This window comes from Diabrotica undecimpunctata, chromosome 1 (genome assembly GCF_040954645.1).
Source record: "Diabrotica undecimpunctata isolate CICGRU chromosome 1, icDiaUnde3, whole genome shotgun sequence".
Taxonomy (NCBI): domain Eukaryota; kingdom Metazoa; phylum Arthropoda; class Insecta; order Coleoptera; family Chrysomelidae; genus Diabrotica; species Diabrotica undecimpunctata.
In genome coordinates, this window is record NC_092803.1 from 133,937,578 (window position 1) to 133,957,502 (window position 19,925).

General features: G+C 34.5%; 1 protein-coding gene across 1 annotated transcript in view; it reads right to left on the reverse strand.

The window, feature by feature from the left end:
- The window catches only part of CARPB (Carbonic anhydrase-related protein B), a 348,667-nt gene that overhangs the window by 209,429 nt on the left and 119,313 nt on the right, over positions 1-19,925 (reverse strand). The window lies entirely within an intron of this gene.

Below are 19,925 nucleotides of genomic sequence, written 5' to 3' on the forward strand. Positions count from 1 at the left end.
ATACAGCAATATATTAGATGTTTATTTATAAAAAGTGTATAAATTTTGCTCCTTTTCTTTTTTAATCATAATTTTTTAGGCTTGAATTATGATTCAATGTCATCTTGCTCTGCAGTTTGTCATTTTTTTAGAAATTATGTGGTTTGGGGTAATAGGTTCGGGTCAAGTTTTGCTGTTTAATAAACGTCGAATTTTGGTCCAAAATTGGTTTTGTATTGTTTATTTTATTTTCTTATTGATAGTGTTAATTTAACTGTGTGGATATTAATATTATTGATGTTTTTGTTTATTTATTTATTTAATGTCTTCTGAACCACTGTGGTTATAGACGACAACAATGGAAAAAAATATTAAAACAAAGAAAGGTTACAATATTAATTACATACTAACATGAAAGAAGATTGATATTATTTGTGATACACTAGAATCAACTAGATTTTAACACTAGAAAGTCGGAGGGGCCAATTTGGCCCCTGTTGCGATTTGAAGTTATTGTAGTTCTTTTATTTGACACAATAATAATTTCATATTTTATGACTTTTAATATTTTGATACAAAGTCTTATTTAACGCAAAAAAATATTGTTTACTAAATTTATTAAATGGATTTTCTAACAAACCTACCATAGAAGTCTGAAGGGGCCAAACTGGCCCTGTATGAATTATTATCGTTTTCTCAGAAATTTGACGATTTCTTTTAACTTTCTGTCGAATAGATAAAATTATGTTTATGTACGTTTATTCCTAGAAGGTATTTTGTTACATACTGTTTGTTCCTTAAAGTATTTTGTTTATTGAGCGGTTTATTAGGTTCTGCTGACTCTCGTTTCTAGAATATTGAAACATTCGTTCAATTGTGAAAATTCAAGACGACTGTAAAGATGTCTCGTCGTGGACTATCAGAGCTTGAACTTCTTAAAGAAATACGAAAAATACAAGAAGATGTTTCGGGAGGTGAATCTGAATTTGCAGAAAATAATGAGTCAGACGATGAACAATACGTACCACCACAAAATAATGATTCAAGTGACTCTGCTGCTCAGAGCAGTTAGAGAGTTTTATTGTACAAGACTCACCAATTTATGTAAACACTGCTTCTACAACTCAACAGCACGAGTCAGCTAATTTGATCGTGAATCCAAGTGCATCTAAGCCAAGTCACAAGAGAAAAAGAGGCCAACAAGGAAAAACTATTTCAATCGGAGACACCGAACAATCGAAAGACGGAACAACGTGGAAAGTTATTGATTCTGGATCAGTACCTGGTAAGATTATGATTTTTATTATCTTCATATTCATTGAATGTTTGCTCATTACAGGACGCCGCGCTCAATACAACATTTATCGAGAGGAATCAGGTCCTACGTCGTATGCAAAAAGGAACATGAGGAACAATTGTGTGGTAAGTGCTTGGCATATAATAATCAACGACAGTATGTTACGTCATATAAAAGAATGCACTATTGCAGAAGCACATCGATGTTTGAAAAATGACACATGGACTATAACTTTGGAAGAACTCGAGGCTGCCCTTGCTATTATGTACGCAAGAGGAGTCTACGGCGCCAAAAATTTCCCAACCAACAGCTTGTGGTCAACAGTATGGGGTCCTCAGTTTTTTAGGCAACCTATGCCACGAGAGAGATTCAAGGATATTATAAAATATCTTAGATTTGACATAAAGCAAACGAGATCTAAACGATTGAAAACCGACAAATTTGCTCTAGCCTCTGCGGTTTGAAATGGATTTATAGAAAATAGTAATGCATGTTACAAACCGGGAATAAACCTTACTGGTTAATGGAAAATCAACTATGAAAGGACAAAAATGTTACGACAGATAACTACTTTACATCGTTAAAATTGGCCAAGGCATTGCAAAAAAAATCAACAAGTCTTGTGGGTACTTTGAATCGCAACAGAAAGGAAGTTCCTCCAAGCGTAAAGAGTAAAAATGGAGAATTATATGTTACCCATATATTTCAGAGCGACGAAAAGATAACACTTACTGCATACCAAGAAAAGAGTCACAAAAATGTGCTTTTGTTGAGCTCATTACATCAATCAGTGGATGTTGCTGTCGATGGAAAAAAACTTCCTCAAATAGTAAGTTTTTATAATAAAACAAAATACGGGGTTGATGTAGTGGACCAAATGACGCGTCTTTATACTACAAAAGTTGCTTCAAGACGATGGCCAATGCACTTGTTTTATAACATTTTTGACTTAGAAGCAATAAATGCATGGATTATTTATAAAGAAGTTACTGGAAGTAAAATCAGTCGTCGTAAGTTTATTCTTTAGCTGTGTGAAGAATTCCGGGCTCCATACCTTGCCTCCCGAAATCTGGTACTATACCCATCACCACCGGATTTACCAACGACCAGCACTGTTACTAGCCAAAAAAGAAAAAAATGTCAGTTAAAAATGTTTTGTAAAGAAATCATACTTCCAATGTGCTACGGCTGTAACAAGGCAATATGTGGCAAATGCCAAAAACTGCAAACTGTATGGTGTTCCAAATGTTTAAAATGAAACTAAAAAATTAAATCAAATTCTATCGTCAAGAGTTTATATAATTTCTTAAAACTGTTTATTTTTATTTTTTGTTTATTAATTATTAATTCTAAACTTGGTTTTCATTAATTTAGGAACTTGGGGCCAAAATGATCCCTTCAGGCTTCCTAGGTAGGTATGCTAAGCCCGACTTTCTAGTGTTAATTTAAATATATTTTATGCCTATAGCCGTTAAAAATGATCCGTTTATGATGTTGTTTAGATGATTATTGTCTGTATGAAGCTCGGCTATGTCGCTGGAAAGGTTGTGTTTACGTCTCGTTTCCTGGAAAATTTGACATTTGGTTAAAATATGTTTTACTATACTGTTGATTTGACACTGGTTGCAGTATGGGGGTTTGTCTCTTCAGATCCGGTAAAGATGTGTAATCGGTAAAGATGACTTGTTTTTTCATAGGTAACAAAAAGTTTGTTTTTGTAAAGCATTGTCTTTAATTTGACTTAGTTTTTTTTAACACTGCGACCATTTTTTCTTTTGTCACGTGCTACTAACTATATTTTTTAAACCCAATTTAAGATCACTTAGCACTATTTTATTTATTGTTCTGAAGCTATTTTCTTGTGGCATTTTAAATTAATTACTATTTAACTGGGAATAAGCCACAATTAAAGGTTAAAATACGTTTATTGACGTTTCAATTTCCACTTCGGAAATCGTTCTCAAAATACATTTTGAGAACGATTTCCGAAGTGGAATTTAAATAGTAATTTACTATTTTATTTAGTTGAACTTGACCATCACTTGTCGCTGCTTCGTGAGCTAGGCGGCCCACAACCTCGTTACCGTGTATTCCAATATGAGATGGAACCTTGATTAACACAACGTATTTGTTTTCCTTTACAGCATTTTTAAGTTTTTTGTAAATGTCTTTATGAATAGGGTTGCTGGAGTATATGTTTTGGATGTCACAAAGGGCATTCATTGAGTCGGTTGTTATTAGTGTGTAATTTCTCTGGTCCGTTTTGTTTATACATTTTAGAGCTTTAAGGATTGCGTCTACATTAAAGATGGTCCAGTTGTTGTGCAACTTAAATTTAGCATTATGAGTATCAGAGAAAATTGCTGGCCCAACTCCGGCTGTTGGTTTTGATGCATCTGTGTAGATCTGTCGGTCGTCGCTAAATCTATCCATAATGTCTTTGAAGTGATTTACTTATATAGCTGGTGAGTATTCATGATTACTAAATTTTGATATGTCAGTGATTACTGGTGGTTTATTTACAGTCCATGGAGAAGGAGGATTTTTGGTATCATACGAAATTGTCGGGAATGTTATGCTATATTTATGAAGTAATCGGTTAAGTTGTTCATAAAAAGGCGGATTGCATTGAGAGTGAGATGAGAAGTAGTGGCTGAAACGATTGTTATGAACGTTGTGGTAGACTTCACAAGCACACGACAAACTTAAAAAGTCTCTTTAAAATTCTAAAGGGGTTTGCCCTGACTCACTGCATTAACTTAGTATTGAGCTTTTTCAAAAGGCACCCAAAGCGACCCGCAGTCCGTATTTTAAATTAGATCTAGTCCTTTAAGAACATATTTCTTAGCTAAGTTATATACCACTAAGCCGTAGTTAGTTTTTGATCGAACTAAGGATGAAAAGATCAGATTCTTACCATTCAATGTTAAAATTGGATTATCCTCTTTTCGCTTTTTTGAAAAGAGCAAGCATTTTGTTTTTTTTTCGTTAGAGAAGCTGAATCCTTTTTTATCAGACATTTCTGGAGATTTTTTAATGCGCTTTGAAGGATTCTTTGGGTGAATTCTAAATTTACAGTCTTCCTTTAACTGATTGTTGACATTGTTCTATGATATCGTTAATTGCAATAAGAAATAAAGTTACACTTAACACCTATCCTTGGGGGACTCCGTTTTCCTAGATTCCAGTTAATGATAGTGTTCCATTTGCTCGTACCTTAAATGTTCTGAGTTAAAGAAAATTTTTAAATAAATTTTAGGAATTGTCCATTAGTACCCCAGGAATAAACCTTTTTTAATATACCATATTTCCATGTGGAATCATAGGCTTTTGTTATGTCGTAGAAAATAGCTGCACAGTTTGTTTGTTATTAAGTGCTTCGTGAACTTCGGATTTAAGATCAACTAGGTTATCCGTCGTTGATCTATTTTGACGAAAGCCGTTCTGGTCCAGGATAAATAGTTTTTTATCTTCCAAAAACCATATGTAAGGCGACGGTTTATAATCTTTTCCAATAGCTTACAAGTTGATGAGGTTAGGCATATTGGTCTATACAGCTGGGAATCTGTTTTTGGTTTTTGATGTTTAGGGATTGGGATAATTATATGATTATGACCAAGACGTTGGAAAGTAGTGCTATATCCACATTTGGTTCAAAACATTAAGGAGGTATGTTCTAGCGTTTGTGCTAAGTTTTTGGGGAAAAATAATTATTGGTTTATTATCTGGACAATATTGGTGTTAATTTCGACTTAAAAATCTAAATCTAATCTAAATCTAATCTTGTTAATTCTGTTTTCTGTTTAATTCTAAAGATAAGTATATTTTTAGTTTAAGTGTTAAATTCCTGTATTCTACCTGTACTAACATATGGAGCTCAAACCTGGACATTCACTGAAATAAACTTGGAGACCAGAAAAACTTAGAGAGCTATGGAACGACAGATACTGGGTATCTTACTCAAAGACCATAAAACCAATGAAGACCTTCGTAATAGAACAAAAGTAAAAGACGCTGTTGAACAGGCAGCTAAACTGAAATGGAAATGGGCTGGATATGTCGAACGTCTTGTGGATAGCCGATGGAATAAAGAAATCGGAAAATCGCCATATGAAGCTAAAAGACCAGGAGGAAGACCGCAAATGCGCTGGAGCGACGATATTAAAAGGACTGCAGGACCAATGTGGAAATGTCTTAGAAACAACAGAGACGAATGGCGAGAATTAGGAGAGGCATATATTCTGCAATACGAATAGAGAGAAGGGCTTAACAAAAATATAACCTGGTGATAAAATTTCTGAAAGCGACAATGAAAGTAAAGTATCTGATATAGAAGACAATGCGACCTCACTCGCTTTGTCTGAGGCTGTAAGTTCCTCTGTGATTTCAGTTCTTTAGGTAAGACCCAGATCAGAATTTTTTGTGAAAAGATAAGAAGCGAACTTTTCAGATGCGTTTCATAAAGCATTGTTAAATAACATATTGAAGTTGTCTAACAAGCATGGCATAATTAAGGAATTAACAATAAAAAGAAGGTAAGTTACAAAAAAAATTAACAAGATAAGCAAAAACCCATTTTGCCCACGACGACAATGTTATTACCAGTGCTGTCTGTTGGCGTTCTTTTTAACAAACAGAGATATGAAAAACAAAAGACAATTGGCACCTTATCAATGCCATTGCTCTTGGTTTAACCCTTTGTTTCCCAGTGGTTACACTGGGTGTGGGGATATGGATGATAGTCAGTTTGGGTTCCGCAAGGGTTTGGGAATGAGAGAGGCATTGTTTGCTTTTAATGTCCTCTCTCAAAGATGCTTAGATATGAACCAAGATATTTATTCCTGTTTCATCGACTTCGAGAAGGCATTCGACAGGGTCCGACATGAAAAACTAATAGAAATACTGAGAAACAAAGATATAGACAGACGAGACTTACCAATCATTATCAATCTGTATTGGAATCAAAAGGCCAATATAAAGATAGAAGAACAAAAGTCCGAAAATATAGATATAAAGAGAGGAGTAAGACAGGGCTGTGTTCTGTCACCATTACTGTTTAACGTGTACAGTGAAGCCATATTCCAGGAAGCGATAGCGGATCTGGGTGATGGAATCTCTGTAAACGGAAGAATAGTAAATAACATAAGATTCGCTGATGACACCGTTATAATGGCAGACACCCTGGAATCGCTACAAGAATTGGTAAATAGAATTAACGATTATTGCATTAGATACGGACTAAAAATAAATAAGAGAAAAACTAAATTTATGATTGTCTCAAAATCGCAACATGGAAATGAAAGATTAATGATAGAGCAACCCAAATAGAAAAAGTAGAGACATATAAATATCTGGGAACCTGGGTTGATGACAAAAATGACCAAAGCAGAGAAATCAAAGCCCGAATTGAAACTGCAAGGCAAGCATTTGTGAAAATGAAGACGATGCTAACCAACAGAGACCTTCAGTTGCATCTCAGATTGAGGGCTCTAAGATGTTACATATTTTCTATCTTACTATACGGAATGGAAGCTTGGACATTGAAGAAACAACACATAAGGAAAATAGAAGCGTTCGAAACGTGGTGTTACAGAAGAATATTAAAAATTCAGTGGGTTCAAAGGATTACCAATTCTGAGGGACTACGACGTCTAAATAAGGAGTTAAAAATTATGAACAGCATAAAAAGAAGAAAACTAGAATATTTGGGTCACATAACCAGGGGAGAAAAATATGAGCTGCTGAGAATTATTATGCAAGGAAGGATCCAAGAAAGAAGAAGCATAGGAAGAAGACGCATCTTCTGGCTGAAGAACCTTAGAAAATGGTTTAACTGTAGTTCACTACAACTTTTCAGAGCAGCAGCCAACAAAGTGACCATAGCCGTTATGATATCCAACCTCCGATAGGAGATGGAACTTTAAGAAGAAGGTTACACTGAGAAACCACATACAAATAATTTTTTTGCTACATTCTCAGTAGTATTTGCCTAAAACCACTTACTGTGTATGACATATAAGGTTCCTCCTACTTTAAAATCTATCGTGCACCGCCCTTCACATTTTCGTTATTTAGTTATTAGTTGGTAAAAACACGTGTTTTGAATCGAAAGCGGTACAAGCAATTTTGGTGGTTTTTAAATTATTTCGCTATGATAGGTAATTTTATTTTTTATATTCAATGTGAGTATCTATGATTAATACTTCCTATCACTAAATATTTTTTATTGGCAAAAAGTATACTGAAGATACAACATGACGGTTTCAACCTGAAACCACTAAAAAACTAGATATGTTCTTATTTTTTATTTCAGGAAAAAATAATATTTATTCAGTGAGCTAAACAATATGTCGTCGGGTAGTTTACGAGTAGTAACAAAGAGGATTTGCTTGAGATTGCGAATATTCCAATAATACTTGTCTTGAAGATGCCAAACTTCAAGAGGCGACAATTCGCAGAATATTCCTGGCGATGAAGCCTTCTCAAACGACCAGAACGATATTCCTCGTTCTTTTTTGAGGGATATAAAATTAGCCAAAATAACAACCTGGTCAGCGGCATTTTGCGTTACTAACATTAAGCAGTTCACTGAAGAAACCGGTGCTAAAATTCCAGATTATATGGAGAAGCCAGTAGATTTTTTTACACTTGGTCCCCAGAACTCCTATTGACAAAATTGTATTCGAAACAAACCTCTACGCTCTTTAAAAATGTGGTGAAGACTCTTTATTTACACCAACTTCACACAGTTAAGTCGATTACTAGTCATCTAGAGAGGAACTATGAGCTCACTACATAAGTTCAGCTATGTCTAGAGATCGGTTTGTTTGACATCTGGGAAACGTGCATTTAGTAGATAGGTCGGTGATGCCTGGTCGTGAATCGCTAAACTATGACAAGTTGTATCCAGTTTGCTATTTATTGGATACTTTATTTTAAAACATTTCGTTCTTCATCTGGCTCTTCAAAACATTAATCCGTATTAATACGAATATATGACTCGTTTCAAGGATCGCTGTTATCTAAAGCAGTTTATGTATCTTAAACCCATCAAGAGGGTTATTTGGTGGCAAAATGATACCACGTTTGTTTTCAGGTAACTTTTTCAACTCTGTGCCCTTACCAAAAATACTGGTATTTATGCGTGCGGTACTATGAGTACTAACCAAAAAGATCTCCCAATTTACTAAGCATCTGACAAAGAATTACATATCCGAGGACAATTGGACTGGAGGGTCAGCAAAGATGGACTGGTGTTTGTAAAGTGGAGAGACGGAAATATAGTAAATTTTTTAAAAAATTATCAAAATACTGCAAAAGAAGCAACCGTTTCTCACAGGTAAACAGACGGAAATTCACAAGACGTGGCCCATCCAACGATGGTCAAAGAATATAACCAGCATATGGGCTATGTGGTCAAAACAGAAAAGCTGTATGAGAGATTGGCCGCAAATCAAAGAAATGGTGACACCGAATTTTGTGGCATTTCATAGATATATGTGTATAATTATTTTATTCTCTTCTAACAAAAAGCAAAATGCGCGGTTCCAAATCTGAAATTTTTTAAGTTATCTGTAGCTTCCGGGTTAATCGGCGCCAGTAATAGTAAACCTTTACGAAGTAGGGTTGCTTCTTCTACAGCCACAGAGAAACATTTAAAAAAAAATTGTAGCATTTTTGCTATAGAGATGACAAAGACAAGACTTTTTGCCAAAACATTTAGGACATACCTTATTTTATATTATAATATATTTCATACTTTTACTAATACTATTAATATTATATTTTTGGTTATAGAATTTAGTTTTAAAATAAAGATTAACTTATGTTATTACTAGTTGGACTAGAAATTCAAGCAATTCATTACATAAATTGTGAAGTAATAAAATTAATTATCTAGTGCAAACATTTTGTAATAAAGTTTCCCAAAAGTTTCATAAACTTGTTTCACTCCACAAACTGTTTTTTTAGTGTAGTCTGCACCGAAAAATCTGGCTGTGAAACAAAACGGGAATGTGTAGTATGCGAAAGTTTCCATCGTCTCTCACAGATCTTTCCAATCATCACTTTATTGCTTTGGCGTTTATCGAATTTTCCACCCTTGTGTTTTCCTCTAGCAGGCGATTTTCCTTTTTATTATTTTTTCCTCAAATATTGATACTCGGTTCAGGATTACAGTAGGCCACTAGGGAGAGGGAAAGGTGAGATTTCTGATATTAGATTTTCATACGGGAATATATATTACCGAAGTAAAAGTTTTATGCTATAAGAAATAATATTTCGGCGATTTTATGTAACATTATGTAGTAAAGAAGTTTTACTTGATAGAATATTGGAAAGCAATACGGTAAAACTGTATCTGATATTTCTTTTATTATTTTAGATGGAATGGAATACTAGAAGACGTACCAAAGAAGAACGGAACAATAGTTGAAGGTGACTTTAATTTTTTTATAAGATAATTAGTAAAAGAAGAAAAAAAAATAAAGAAATTTATAATAACTGATTCTTTCTTATCTTGTCACCGCTTGGAGATTTGGTACTTTTAGTTAGGTTAGTCACGATTATTATGTGTTAACTTAAATTATGTTTTGAGTTTTAGTTTATTCGGGCAGAAGTTTATCATCAGTTCTCCAATCCTCCTCAAATCCCCCAATATTATCATCTTTATTCTGACTTGATCTACTATTTGTTGTAATTGGTCATTAAACGCTTCCCTTGTTGTTTGAGGCTTGCTATTTTCTGGGCCGTATAATCCGATGATGTTCAGGTCTTCCTGATCACTAAGAGAAATTATTTTTAAACACAACACTAAAATTAACAACCAAAGCAAGGTTTTAGGTCGGGAAGATTATGCACCGATGCTATTTATAATGAGCCAAGTGCAAGAGAAATCATTAAAATACAACAAACCGGCATATCTATGCTTCGTAAAATTTAAGAAGGCATTTGACCGGGTCAAATTAAAAGACGTTATCCGTCCGGAGAATGGAACAACAGAGAGAGATGGAAATGGTTGAGCGAGGGAAGGCAGTGAATACTGTAGAATCCCTAAATATATATATATCCACTTACTATACGCAAGTGAGATACATCTAGGAATAATCAAAACAATCGAAAATATCTACCAAAACAACAAAATAAAAGTAAAAGTAGAAGACGAACTAACTGACCTTATTGAACCTGGCAATGGGATAAGACGGAGATTCCCTGAGTCCTTTATAGTTCAACCTGATAATGCATAAAATAATGAAAAAAGTAAGAACTAAAAAAGATACCAAATGAGAAAAAAACAACTTAAAATAATCTGCTATGCAGACGACGCAATACTACTCTCTCAAAATGAAGATGATTTACAACGTATGCTGCAAAAATTTATTATAACCGCCAGAAAATTTAACATTTTAATTTCCCCCAAAAAAATGCATGGTTACAACAGCAAATTTACTAAGATGTAAATTGGAGCTGGAAGGTCAGATAATAGAACAAGTGATGGAGTATTTCGGCCTATTAGGCCGAAATACGTATAAGCGGATGCGCAAGCGCCCTGTACGTGAAATCAAGTAACTGTATTTTCCTTTTTATTTCGATATACTCTGTACGAGTACTAGAAACCAATTCGCTAAGAATTTTGCTTAGTTGAGGAGATATGTTGTGGAATGCAATTTTTAGATTCCCCATGTCTCTCATAACATCTTTATCAACGTCTGTTTTGCCTTGCAATTCTTAGAAGGCACAGATTAAAGCGAAATTCTGAATTTGGTTTCGAAAATTATTCTACGATTTTATTATCAGATGTCGCTACATTGCCTCTATTCGAAGCCATGTTAGAGTTGCTTCCTAAGAAAAGAAAAGATTTATTTCACGTTCAGAGCGATTGCGAAAGCCGTTCTGATGAGGCCTATTAGGCCGAAATACGTATAAGCGGATGCGCAAGCGCCCTGTACGTGAAATCAACTCTTAACTGTATTTTCCTTTTTATTTCGATATACTCTGTACGAGTACTAGAAACCAGTTCGCTAAGAATTTTGCTTAGTTGAGGAGATATGTTGTGGAATGCAATTTTTAGGTTCCCCATGTCTCTCATAACATCTTTATCAACGTCTGTTTTGCCTTGCAATTATTAGAAGGCACAGATTAAAGCGAAATTCTTAATTTGCTTTCGAAAATTAGCCTACGATTTTATTATCAGATGTCGCTACATTGCCTCTATTCGACGCCATGTTAGAGTTGCTTCCTAGGAAAAGAAAAGATTTATCTCACGTTCAGAGCGATTGCGAAAGCCGTTCTGATGAGGCCTATTAGGCCGAAATACGTATAAGCGGATGCGCAAGCGCCCTGTACGTGAAATCAACTCTTAACTGTATTTTCCTTTTTATTTCGATATACTCTGTACGAGTACTAGAAACCAGTTCGCTAAGAATTTTGCTTAGTTGAGGAGATATGTTGTGGAATGCAATTTTTAGGTTCCCCATGTCTCTCATAACATCTTTATCAACGTCTGTTTTTCCTTGCAATTATTAGAAGGCACAGATTAAAGCAAAATTCTGAATTTGGTTTCGAAAATTAGTCTACGATTTTAATTATATAGCTTTGAATCTACTGTTGCACTGTTGCAGGGTTAGACTAGCTGTCATTAACATATTAAGTGGCTTCTTCTTCTAAGTGTGCCTATCTTCTAGAGATGTTAGCGACCACATTGACCCATCTTATTCTATTTACAGCAGCTCGAATTAGATCAGTTGACGTTCGACCAAATTACTTTCTAAGATTGGCTAGCCAGGATATACGTCTCCGTCCAGGACCTCTCTTACTCTCAATCTTGCCGTGTTTTTTATGGTTTTGACAATTTCTTTGTCTTTTCTTAGCCTATGGAGAATAGTTATATTACTTGTGTGGTGTATATATGAGACCCTCAACATACGTCGGTAGCACCACATTTCAAATGCCTCTAATCGTTTTATGGCATCTTCCGTAAGGCTCCAGCTTTCTACTCCATAGAGAAGGACAGTAAAGACGTAACATCTAAGAATTCTAATGCGTATATTGATACTTAAGATAAGTTACAGAGGACATTTCTAAGACTGTTAACAGAGCTTCTGGTTTTTTCAATACGAGTTTTTATTTCTTGCTGTGATCCCAAGTATCCTTAATATTGCAGCCCAAATAGCATTGTAATTTTGGCCTTTATATTGGTGTTCTTACTAATGATCATTATTTTTGTCTTCTTGCAATTTAGTTTTAGGCCGCATTTATTACATGCTTCTACAACGTTATCAATCATCCTTTGAAGCCCCGTACGCACTATCTGCCAGCAACACTGTATCATCTGCATATCTATTATTGTTTATAAGTTGGCCATTTACAGCAATCCCATCTTCTGATTCGTCCAAGGCCTCTCTAAGGATGTTTTCAGAGTATAAATATGTTAAATATTGCCAGTGACAATATACATCTCTTTCTAACTCCTTTTTCGACTGTGTAGATCTCGGACAGTTCATTTTCTAATCGTACTGTTGCTTTTTGTTGGATATATAAGTTTGAGATCAGTATTATATCCTTACCAGCGAGTCCTGATGTTTTTAGGATATCGATTAGTTTTCCATGTGGGACTTTATCAAATGCCTTGTAGAAATAAATGAAACATGCATACACATCGCAGTTGACATCCCTGGCTCTCTGTATTAGAACTTGAAAACTAAAAAGTGCTTCCCTCGTTCCGAGTCCTGCTCTGAATCCAAATTGAACTTCACTCAGGTGTTTTTCTGATTTGGTGTATATGCGCGAGTGAATGATAGTAAGGAGTACTTTAAGTACATGGCTCATCAAACTAATTAATGTATGTTATTCACATTTTCTAGCTTTTAAGTTTTTTAGGAAGTGGAATGAATATTGATAGTAGCCAGTCTTTTGGTAAGTAACCAGTCTCGTAGATGCCGTTGAATAGTTACGTAACAGCTGTGATTTGGTGTGCCTCTAAAAGCTTTAGAATTTCACCATGCACCTCATCAGATCTTGGTGATTTCCCATGTTTAATCCGCTTAATGGCCATAGTTACTCCTTTGTTATTTCTAAGCCGTAGGGATTGTTTATTTCAGTCGGACTTCATGCTACATCTTCGAATAATTCTTGCATATATTCAATACGGTTAAGTGCGATCATTTTAATAATAATTTTAATGTCTTTATTGACCGATCACTTTTTTTAAAATTATTTCTACTACTTTCTTTAACTTTTAAATCAAAATCAAACACTCTTAATGCGAATTTTGGCTAAAATTTCATTTTTTAAAATGTGAGTCCACGTTGGAGTTTCACGGCCACCAGCAAGGTTGTTATCACATAATACCTATGAGATTCTAAAGTTGCTAAATCACGCTTTGACTACTTGTCTACTTCTGGTGATAATGTGTCAGCAAATCTAATAAGCGAAAGCGCCGTCGCTGTGACTGACGTTTTTCTTGTCAGTCTTTGGGTTAGAGCGGTCAGTCATACGAGAAAGACCAACAAAAACTTGAAATATATTGGAAAAATTCTGTCGGATGAAGAATCGAATGAGTTTGGCGACACGTATTTTTTGGCGACTACCAACCAACTGATTCTAGTGACCGTGAAAATGAATCAAGTACTCCAGAACAGAATAAAAAAAAACGTGTGGTTTTTTTATCGGAAATACCAAACCGTTGATACAAGATGTATCGACGTCCACCAGTAAAGAAAAAGAATTTATATACGAATTTCGGAGAACATGTTGATGATGCTATAAAATCTGTCATTGCCCAACATTTTGAAGTTTCCCAACAGGAAATTTTAAAAGAACCATTAGTATACAATGCAACGAATGAAGCTGTTGTCTAGAGGCCGGTCCCAGACCGCGAAAATTTACAGAAATTTATATTTGAGGACTCTAATTCTGCAGGTTTTTGTAAATAGTTATACGGAAACTTCTACAACAAACCGCCCTTTTAATTCCACGAATATTTTGTTGACGATAGTCTTTTATCCATGATGGTAAATTTCTAATTTATTTTGTTCAACTGATTTTAATTTTTGTTTAACTTTTAGGTTAAATAAACCATCCGTTATTTCCTGCAGTGTGAGGAAAGAAATGCAGAAAAGCAGCGCTGGTATTACCGCGTGGCACAACACTGATGTCGCCGAAATAAAAGGATCCCTGGGTATATTTATATGGATGGGATTATGTCATTTTCCATCTTTTTATTCGTTCTTGTTAACGAATGATCTTTATGTGAATAACATCAAAAAAGTAATTTGCATCTATAATTATATACAGTGTGTAAAAGCCAAATGGAATAAATTCATTATTTAGGTTACTGTACATATTTATAAAAAATCCAGAAACACGTCACATTTAAATTATAACTTGATATTCTTTAACGTGAAAATGCAACCCCTACCTTCAACCTCCTTAGAATAACAGGTACAACCCCCAATTTTTAAAATAGGAAGTATAGGCTTGTGATATATCGTTTAAAAGGTCTTTTTATTGTCCATTCAAAAATGTTATTGCTTTCAAGTTTATTAAGATTAATTAATATAAAATAAATTAAAATCATGTGGTTACCGAAATTCGCTACAATAAAATCAAAAACTAAAATAAAAAAGGTAATAAAAAGTATACACGAAAAAGAACTATGAATGTTAATGAAGTTAGATGTTCAAAATGTTCACCGCGAACGTCTTGGCAACATCCTAATCTTAAATAAAACAGTCTTCTAACATTATTTAACATAACAGGCGTGATCGACCTAATCGCAAGCGTTATTCATTCTTTTAAGTCATTTAAATCAGAAGGTTTAGTTTTGTACACATGGCTCTTCACATATCCCCATAAAAAGAAATCTAATAATGTAAGATCAGGTGATCGTACTGGCCATTCAATCGATCCTTGCCTCCCCATCCACCGATTGGGAAATATTGTATCGAGGTACTGCCGGACATTAAGTTGGTAATGTGGTGGTACTCCATCCTGCTGAAACCATATCGTATTCGCTGGAACTTGAGGGTTTCCTGGATCAGAATATAAATTTGCCAACGTTGGAATGACATCATTTTGAAGTAGTGCCAAATAATTGTTGCCATTCAAGTTGCCGTCAATGAAAAAGGGACAAATGATATTGTTTCCTACAATCAATGTCCAAACATTAACCTTTTAAGGGTATTGAGTGTGTTCTTCTCTCATCCAGTGAGGATTTTCCGTGGCCCAGTAGCGGCAATTTTCCCGATTAGCATGACCGTTAAGTGAAGAAGTACACTCATCAAAAAACATAACGTCTTCTAATTGGATAATATTGTTATCCAACATGTCTATCATTTGCTCACAAAAAAAAGTTCTCCTATCAAAATCGTCTTCCATGAGCTCCTGAGTAGGTATCATCTTATAGGGATGCAATTTATTTTCTTTTAATATGTTTACTATCGATGTATGGCTAGCATTGAATGTAGTGGATGCCTGTCTATTCGATGTATGTGGATTTTCCTGAAACTCAAGCAACACATCTAAGTTGAGTTCATCACTCAGTGCATTGGGAGCTGCTTTTTTTATCTGCCTTATATGACCAAACTCGTGAAACTGCTTCTCTATTTTAATTATTGTTCCTTGCGATATAGGCGGTAAATTAGGAAATTTCTCATGAAATAGGCGAGTTACTTCCTGTTGTGTTCGGGTATTATCTCCGTAACCAATCATTTGTAAAACTGTTATTTTATGCATTTCCGTTAATCTAACCATTTTTTAGAATTGAATTGAACGAACTTTTTACTTAAATTAAAATACTGATAACTTAAATAAAACAATTTACTAATGCGTGTTAAAATAACGTTGCCACGAAATAAAGTTTTTTAATGGTTACCATCTAAAAACCACATTGCTACGGTTTTTGTTCATTTTCTCATTATCAAGACCTAAACGGGAAATAAGTTTTGAGTATATTTTAGCGAATTTCGGTAACCACATGATTTTAATTTATTTTATCTTAATTAATCTTAATAAACTTGAAAACGACAACATTTTTGAATGGAGAATGAAAAGACCTTTCAAACGATATATCACAAGCCTATACTTCCTATTTTAAAAATTGGGGGTTGTACCTGTCATTCTAAGGGGGTTGAAGATAAGGGTTGCATTTTCACGTTAAAGAATCTCAAGTTATAATTTAAATGTGACGTGTTTCGGGATTGTTTATAAATATGTACAGTAACCTAAATAATGAATTTATTCCATTTGGCTTTTACACAATGTATGTATGTATTAGCTATATATATTATAATGTGTACGTGCATCTTAAAATAAGAAGGTTTCCCTGAAAATATCCTCACCCAAAAATCCTACCACAGTCTTGGTTTGCTTTCGGAGTATTTTATTTTAGGAATATCATCATTTTAGTGTAATTTTTGTTATATTGGAGAATTTCTTTCCAATAATATAACCTGAAACATTTTGGGGATATTGGATGCCTGAATGCATTTTCTATTATCATGATGCAGTGCATAATTTGACCAGGACCCCTAATACAACCAAACTGAAGTAATACCCTACATCCTTACGCTTACTAACTAACGCCCTGGCAGAATACCATCGAATATCGAAAATCGTCTGCATTTTATTGGTTAGGTCTAGTTTAAATAGTTTGCAATACGCTTTTGCAGTCATTTCCCTCTTTATTGTGTAAATACTTCCCAAATTTAAATAGTAAATTTATGGTAATCGGCTTTAAAAATACTTTGTTTCTATACCAAAACAATTCGAAATAATTCCTAAAGTTTACACTACTCAGTCGACGTTATTTCTGAAATGGAATAGGTACGATATACATTCTAAAGCCGATGATCTATTCACTTGAACTTAGCCATAGTTTCGCAAACCGCACCGCGGAAAGCATCAGGCACGGAAATTTAAATTCGAAATCTATCAGAAACCTTCAACCTCTGTTGCTAACTTGGCACTTTGTGTTTATTGAATTGATGAATTCAAATAACAGGCCAGTATACATCAAATATGATTGTATAATATGTCATCTGAATAATTTTATAGACAGGTTGCCAGTTATAAGGAAGTGAAAAATTAAACACTTTTTACAAATGCTAAGGCGTAAGTGATAAATGAAATTTTTCATAATGCAACCCAGAAGAAGATTTAAAAATAATTATCATTTAATAATTAATAAAGTGAAATTTGAATTGTTTCTAAAAAAAAACTACCATAAGTCATCACAAAAGCCAGAAAATAATTATTTACATGAATGTTATTTAATAATCACAAATCACTAACCTTTCGATAGGTAAGCATACACAATACATAAGGACACCTAGAGTTCTACCACCGCATTTTTAAATTTAAGTGAGTAGGAACTCGTGCTTTTATCTATTTCTCTGGTTTAGTAATGATAATGCGTTGTTGACAAAATGGCTTTCGTGTAGGCAGATCCTGTATAGACAGTATATTTTCTGTAAAGCAAGTTATTGATAAAATATTAGCTCACAACCATTCAACTTATTTCTATAGATTTGACAAGGCATAAGGTAGTGTACCACTTTCAATGCTCTGATAGCAATGGGAAAACAAGGACTAAATAATGAAATATATAAATGCTGTACAAGAGCTTTACAAAAATATTACGGTAAACAATAAAACTGGAAACATATATTAACTAGAGAAATATCTATTAGTAAGGTTCTAAGGCAAGACTGCCGCATAGCACCTACACTCTTTAATATATATCTGAATGAGGCGCTGTCAGTGTGGAGAAGAAAATGCTGCAATATGGGCATCACAATCAAAGATGAGAGATTGTATACGATACACTTAAATGACGTCCAAGTTATTTTAACTGAAGACGAGAGTGATATAGATTATGTGCTTAGAACACTGGAAGTGAAGTACACCAAGTGGGGCCTTATAATTAATATACAACAAAGCAAGTACTTAGTTGCAGGAAAAAAACCAGAAAACCTACAAATTGAAATAAGAGGAACCATAAAATCAACTGAAACCTTCAAATTCCTTTGAATCCAAATCACGTCAAAAGTAGGGAGTAACGAAGAAATACATTTTAGAATTGTCCAAGCAAGATCAGCGCTAGACAGCTATGCGAACTCTTTTGGAATAATACACAACAAAAGAAAATAAAAAAAGAATTTTTAAAGCAATAATAGAAAGTAATGGGTTGTAAGTCGCCGAACTTTCGGAAATAAATCAAAGAAACAAATCATAAATAAAAGCTTTGAAAATGGATTATTGGAGACGATATCAGGGACTCAGCCCACTAGACGAAAACGATTAAGGTCATGGCAAGAAGATGTCGAAGATGCAATGACAGCCAGATATTTAAAAACTGAAGACTGCTTCGACAGAAAACGCTGGCAATAAGGATGCGAGAAACGGCTACAGCTGCAGAAGACTCACCTATTGTACAAAATTTTAAAATCAAGAGGAATAAGGACAATTTACCTCGACAAAAACTTTCATCCCTTGTCCGATCAATCAAAGACAACATTCCCAATGAACAGCACGGAGTTTATGAAATTCAGTAGAATCCAAAATACGATTTATGATCATTCCTTTTTTGTTCGCAATTCCGACTTAATTTCAGCTCTAGGTCAACACGATCTTCATACAGGTCACAAAATTGATTTTGAAAACTCCAGAACCATAAACACCATCAGCTTCTATGAACCAAGAGTTATCCGAAAAGGCATAGAAATTAAAAAAAAGACCAAATTGTCTAAATTAAAGACTTGGAGACCTCTCATAAAGAAAACAACGTCATAAATAAACCCGTCAATCAAAATCCTACCCAGAAATGTCCGCGCCATCCCCTGTGACAACCCCTGTGCCAATTCCCACGCTGGCCATCACGCCAACCTCTACCCAAGCCACGTCACCATCGATGGTATAAATGACCCTTACTCTATTCCCAGCACCAGTAACGTATTGATTAGTGATCAGTGTATTAGTGTCTGAGGGCTCATAATATATATAATATACTTTTATTGCTACTATGTTGTATGTATGTATGTATGTAAGGTCGTTTGTAAGCGCTCCGTGCGAGTGACCATGGTTGCCGAGCACGTAAATATAAAGAAAAAAAAACTTGGTTGGGGTTATACATCTCCAAACATCTCCAGGTAATATATTTATCATTAAATTCACCACCATCATTGGACTGCTCAGATTATTCGACATCATAGATCGTACCGCTCATTACTATTACAATAAATATCAACTTAAGAAGGCCTTTTTCTTTTCATACTTGCAAATATACTTGAATTCTGCATAAAAACATACTACATGACTGCTGCTAAGGGTGTTGCTAACAGTGATAAAAGAAGGTATACAAATCTCGTCGTAAAGTCGATAAAATATGCACATAATGACAGCAAAGAGTATTTGACTCAATATATTATTAAACATTTATAACTTTTATCAACATGGGGACAACTCTGTTGACCAGATTTTCGCAAGTTTTAATACATTTCGCAAGTAAACAGATTGCCTTGTTATTCAAAATACTAAATTTATCTTTGTTGAATACATATGCCATCTACGAGTCTAATGCGATTTTAAATGGAAAAAAACCTGCCAAAGAGGTCTTTTGCAATAGAAATGACAGACGAATATGATTAGGCCT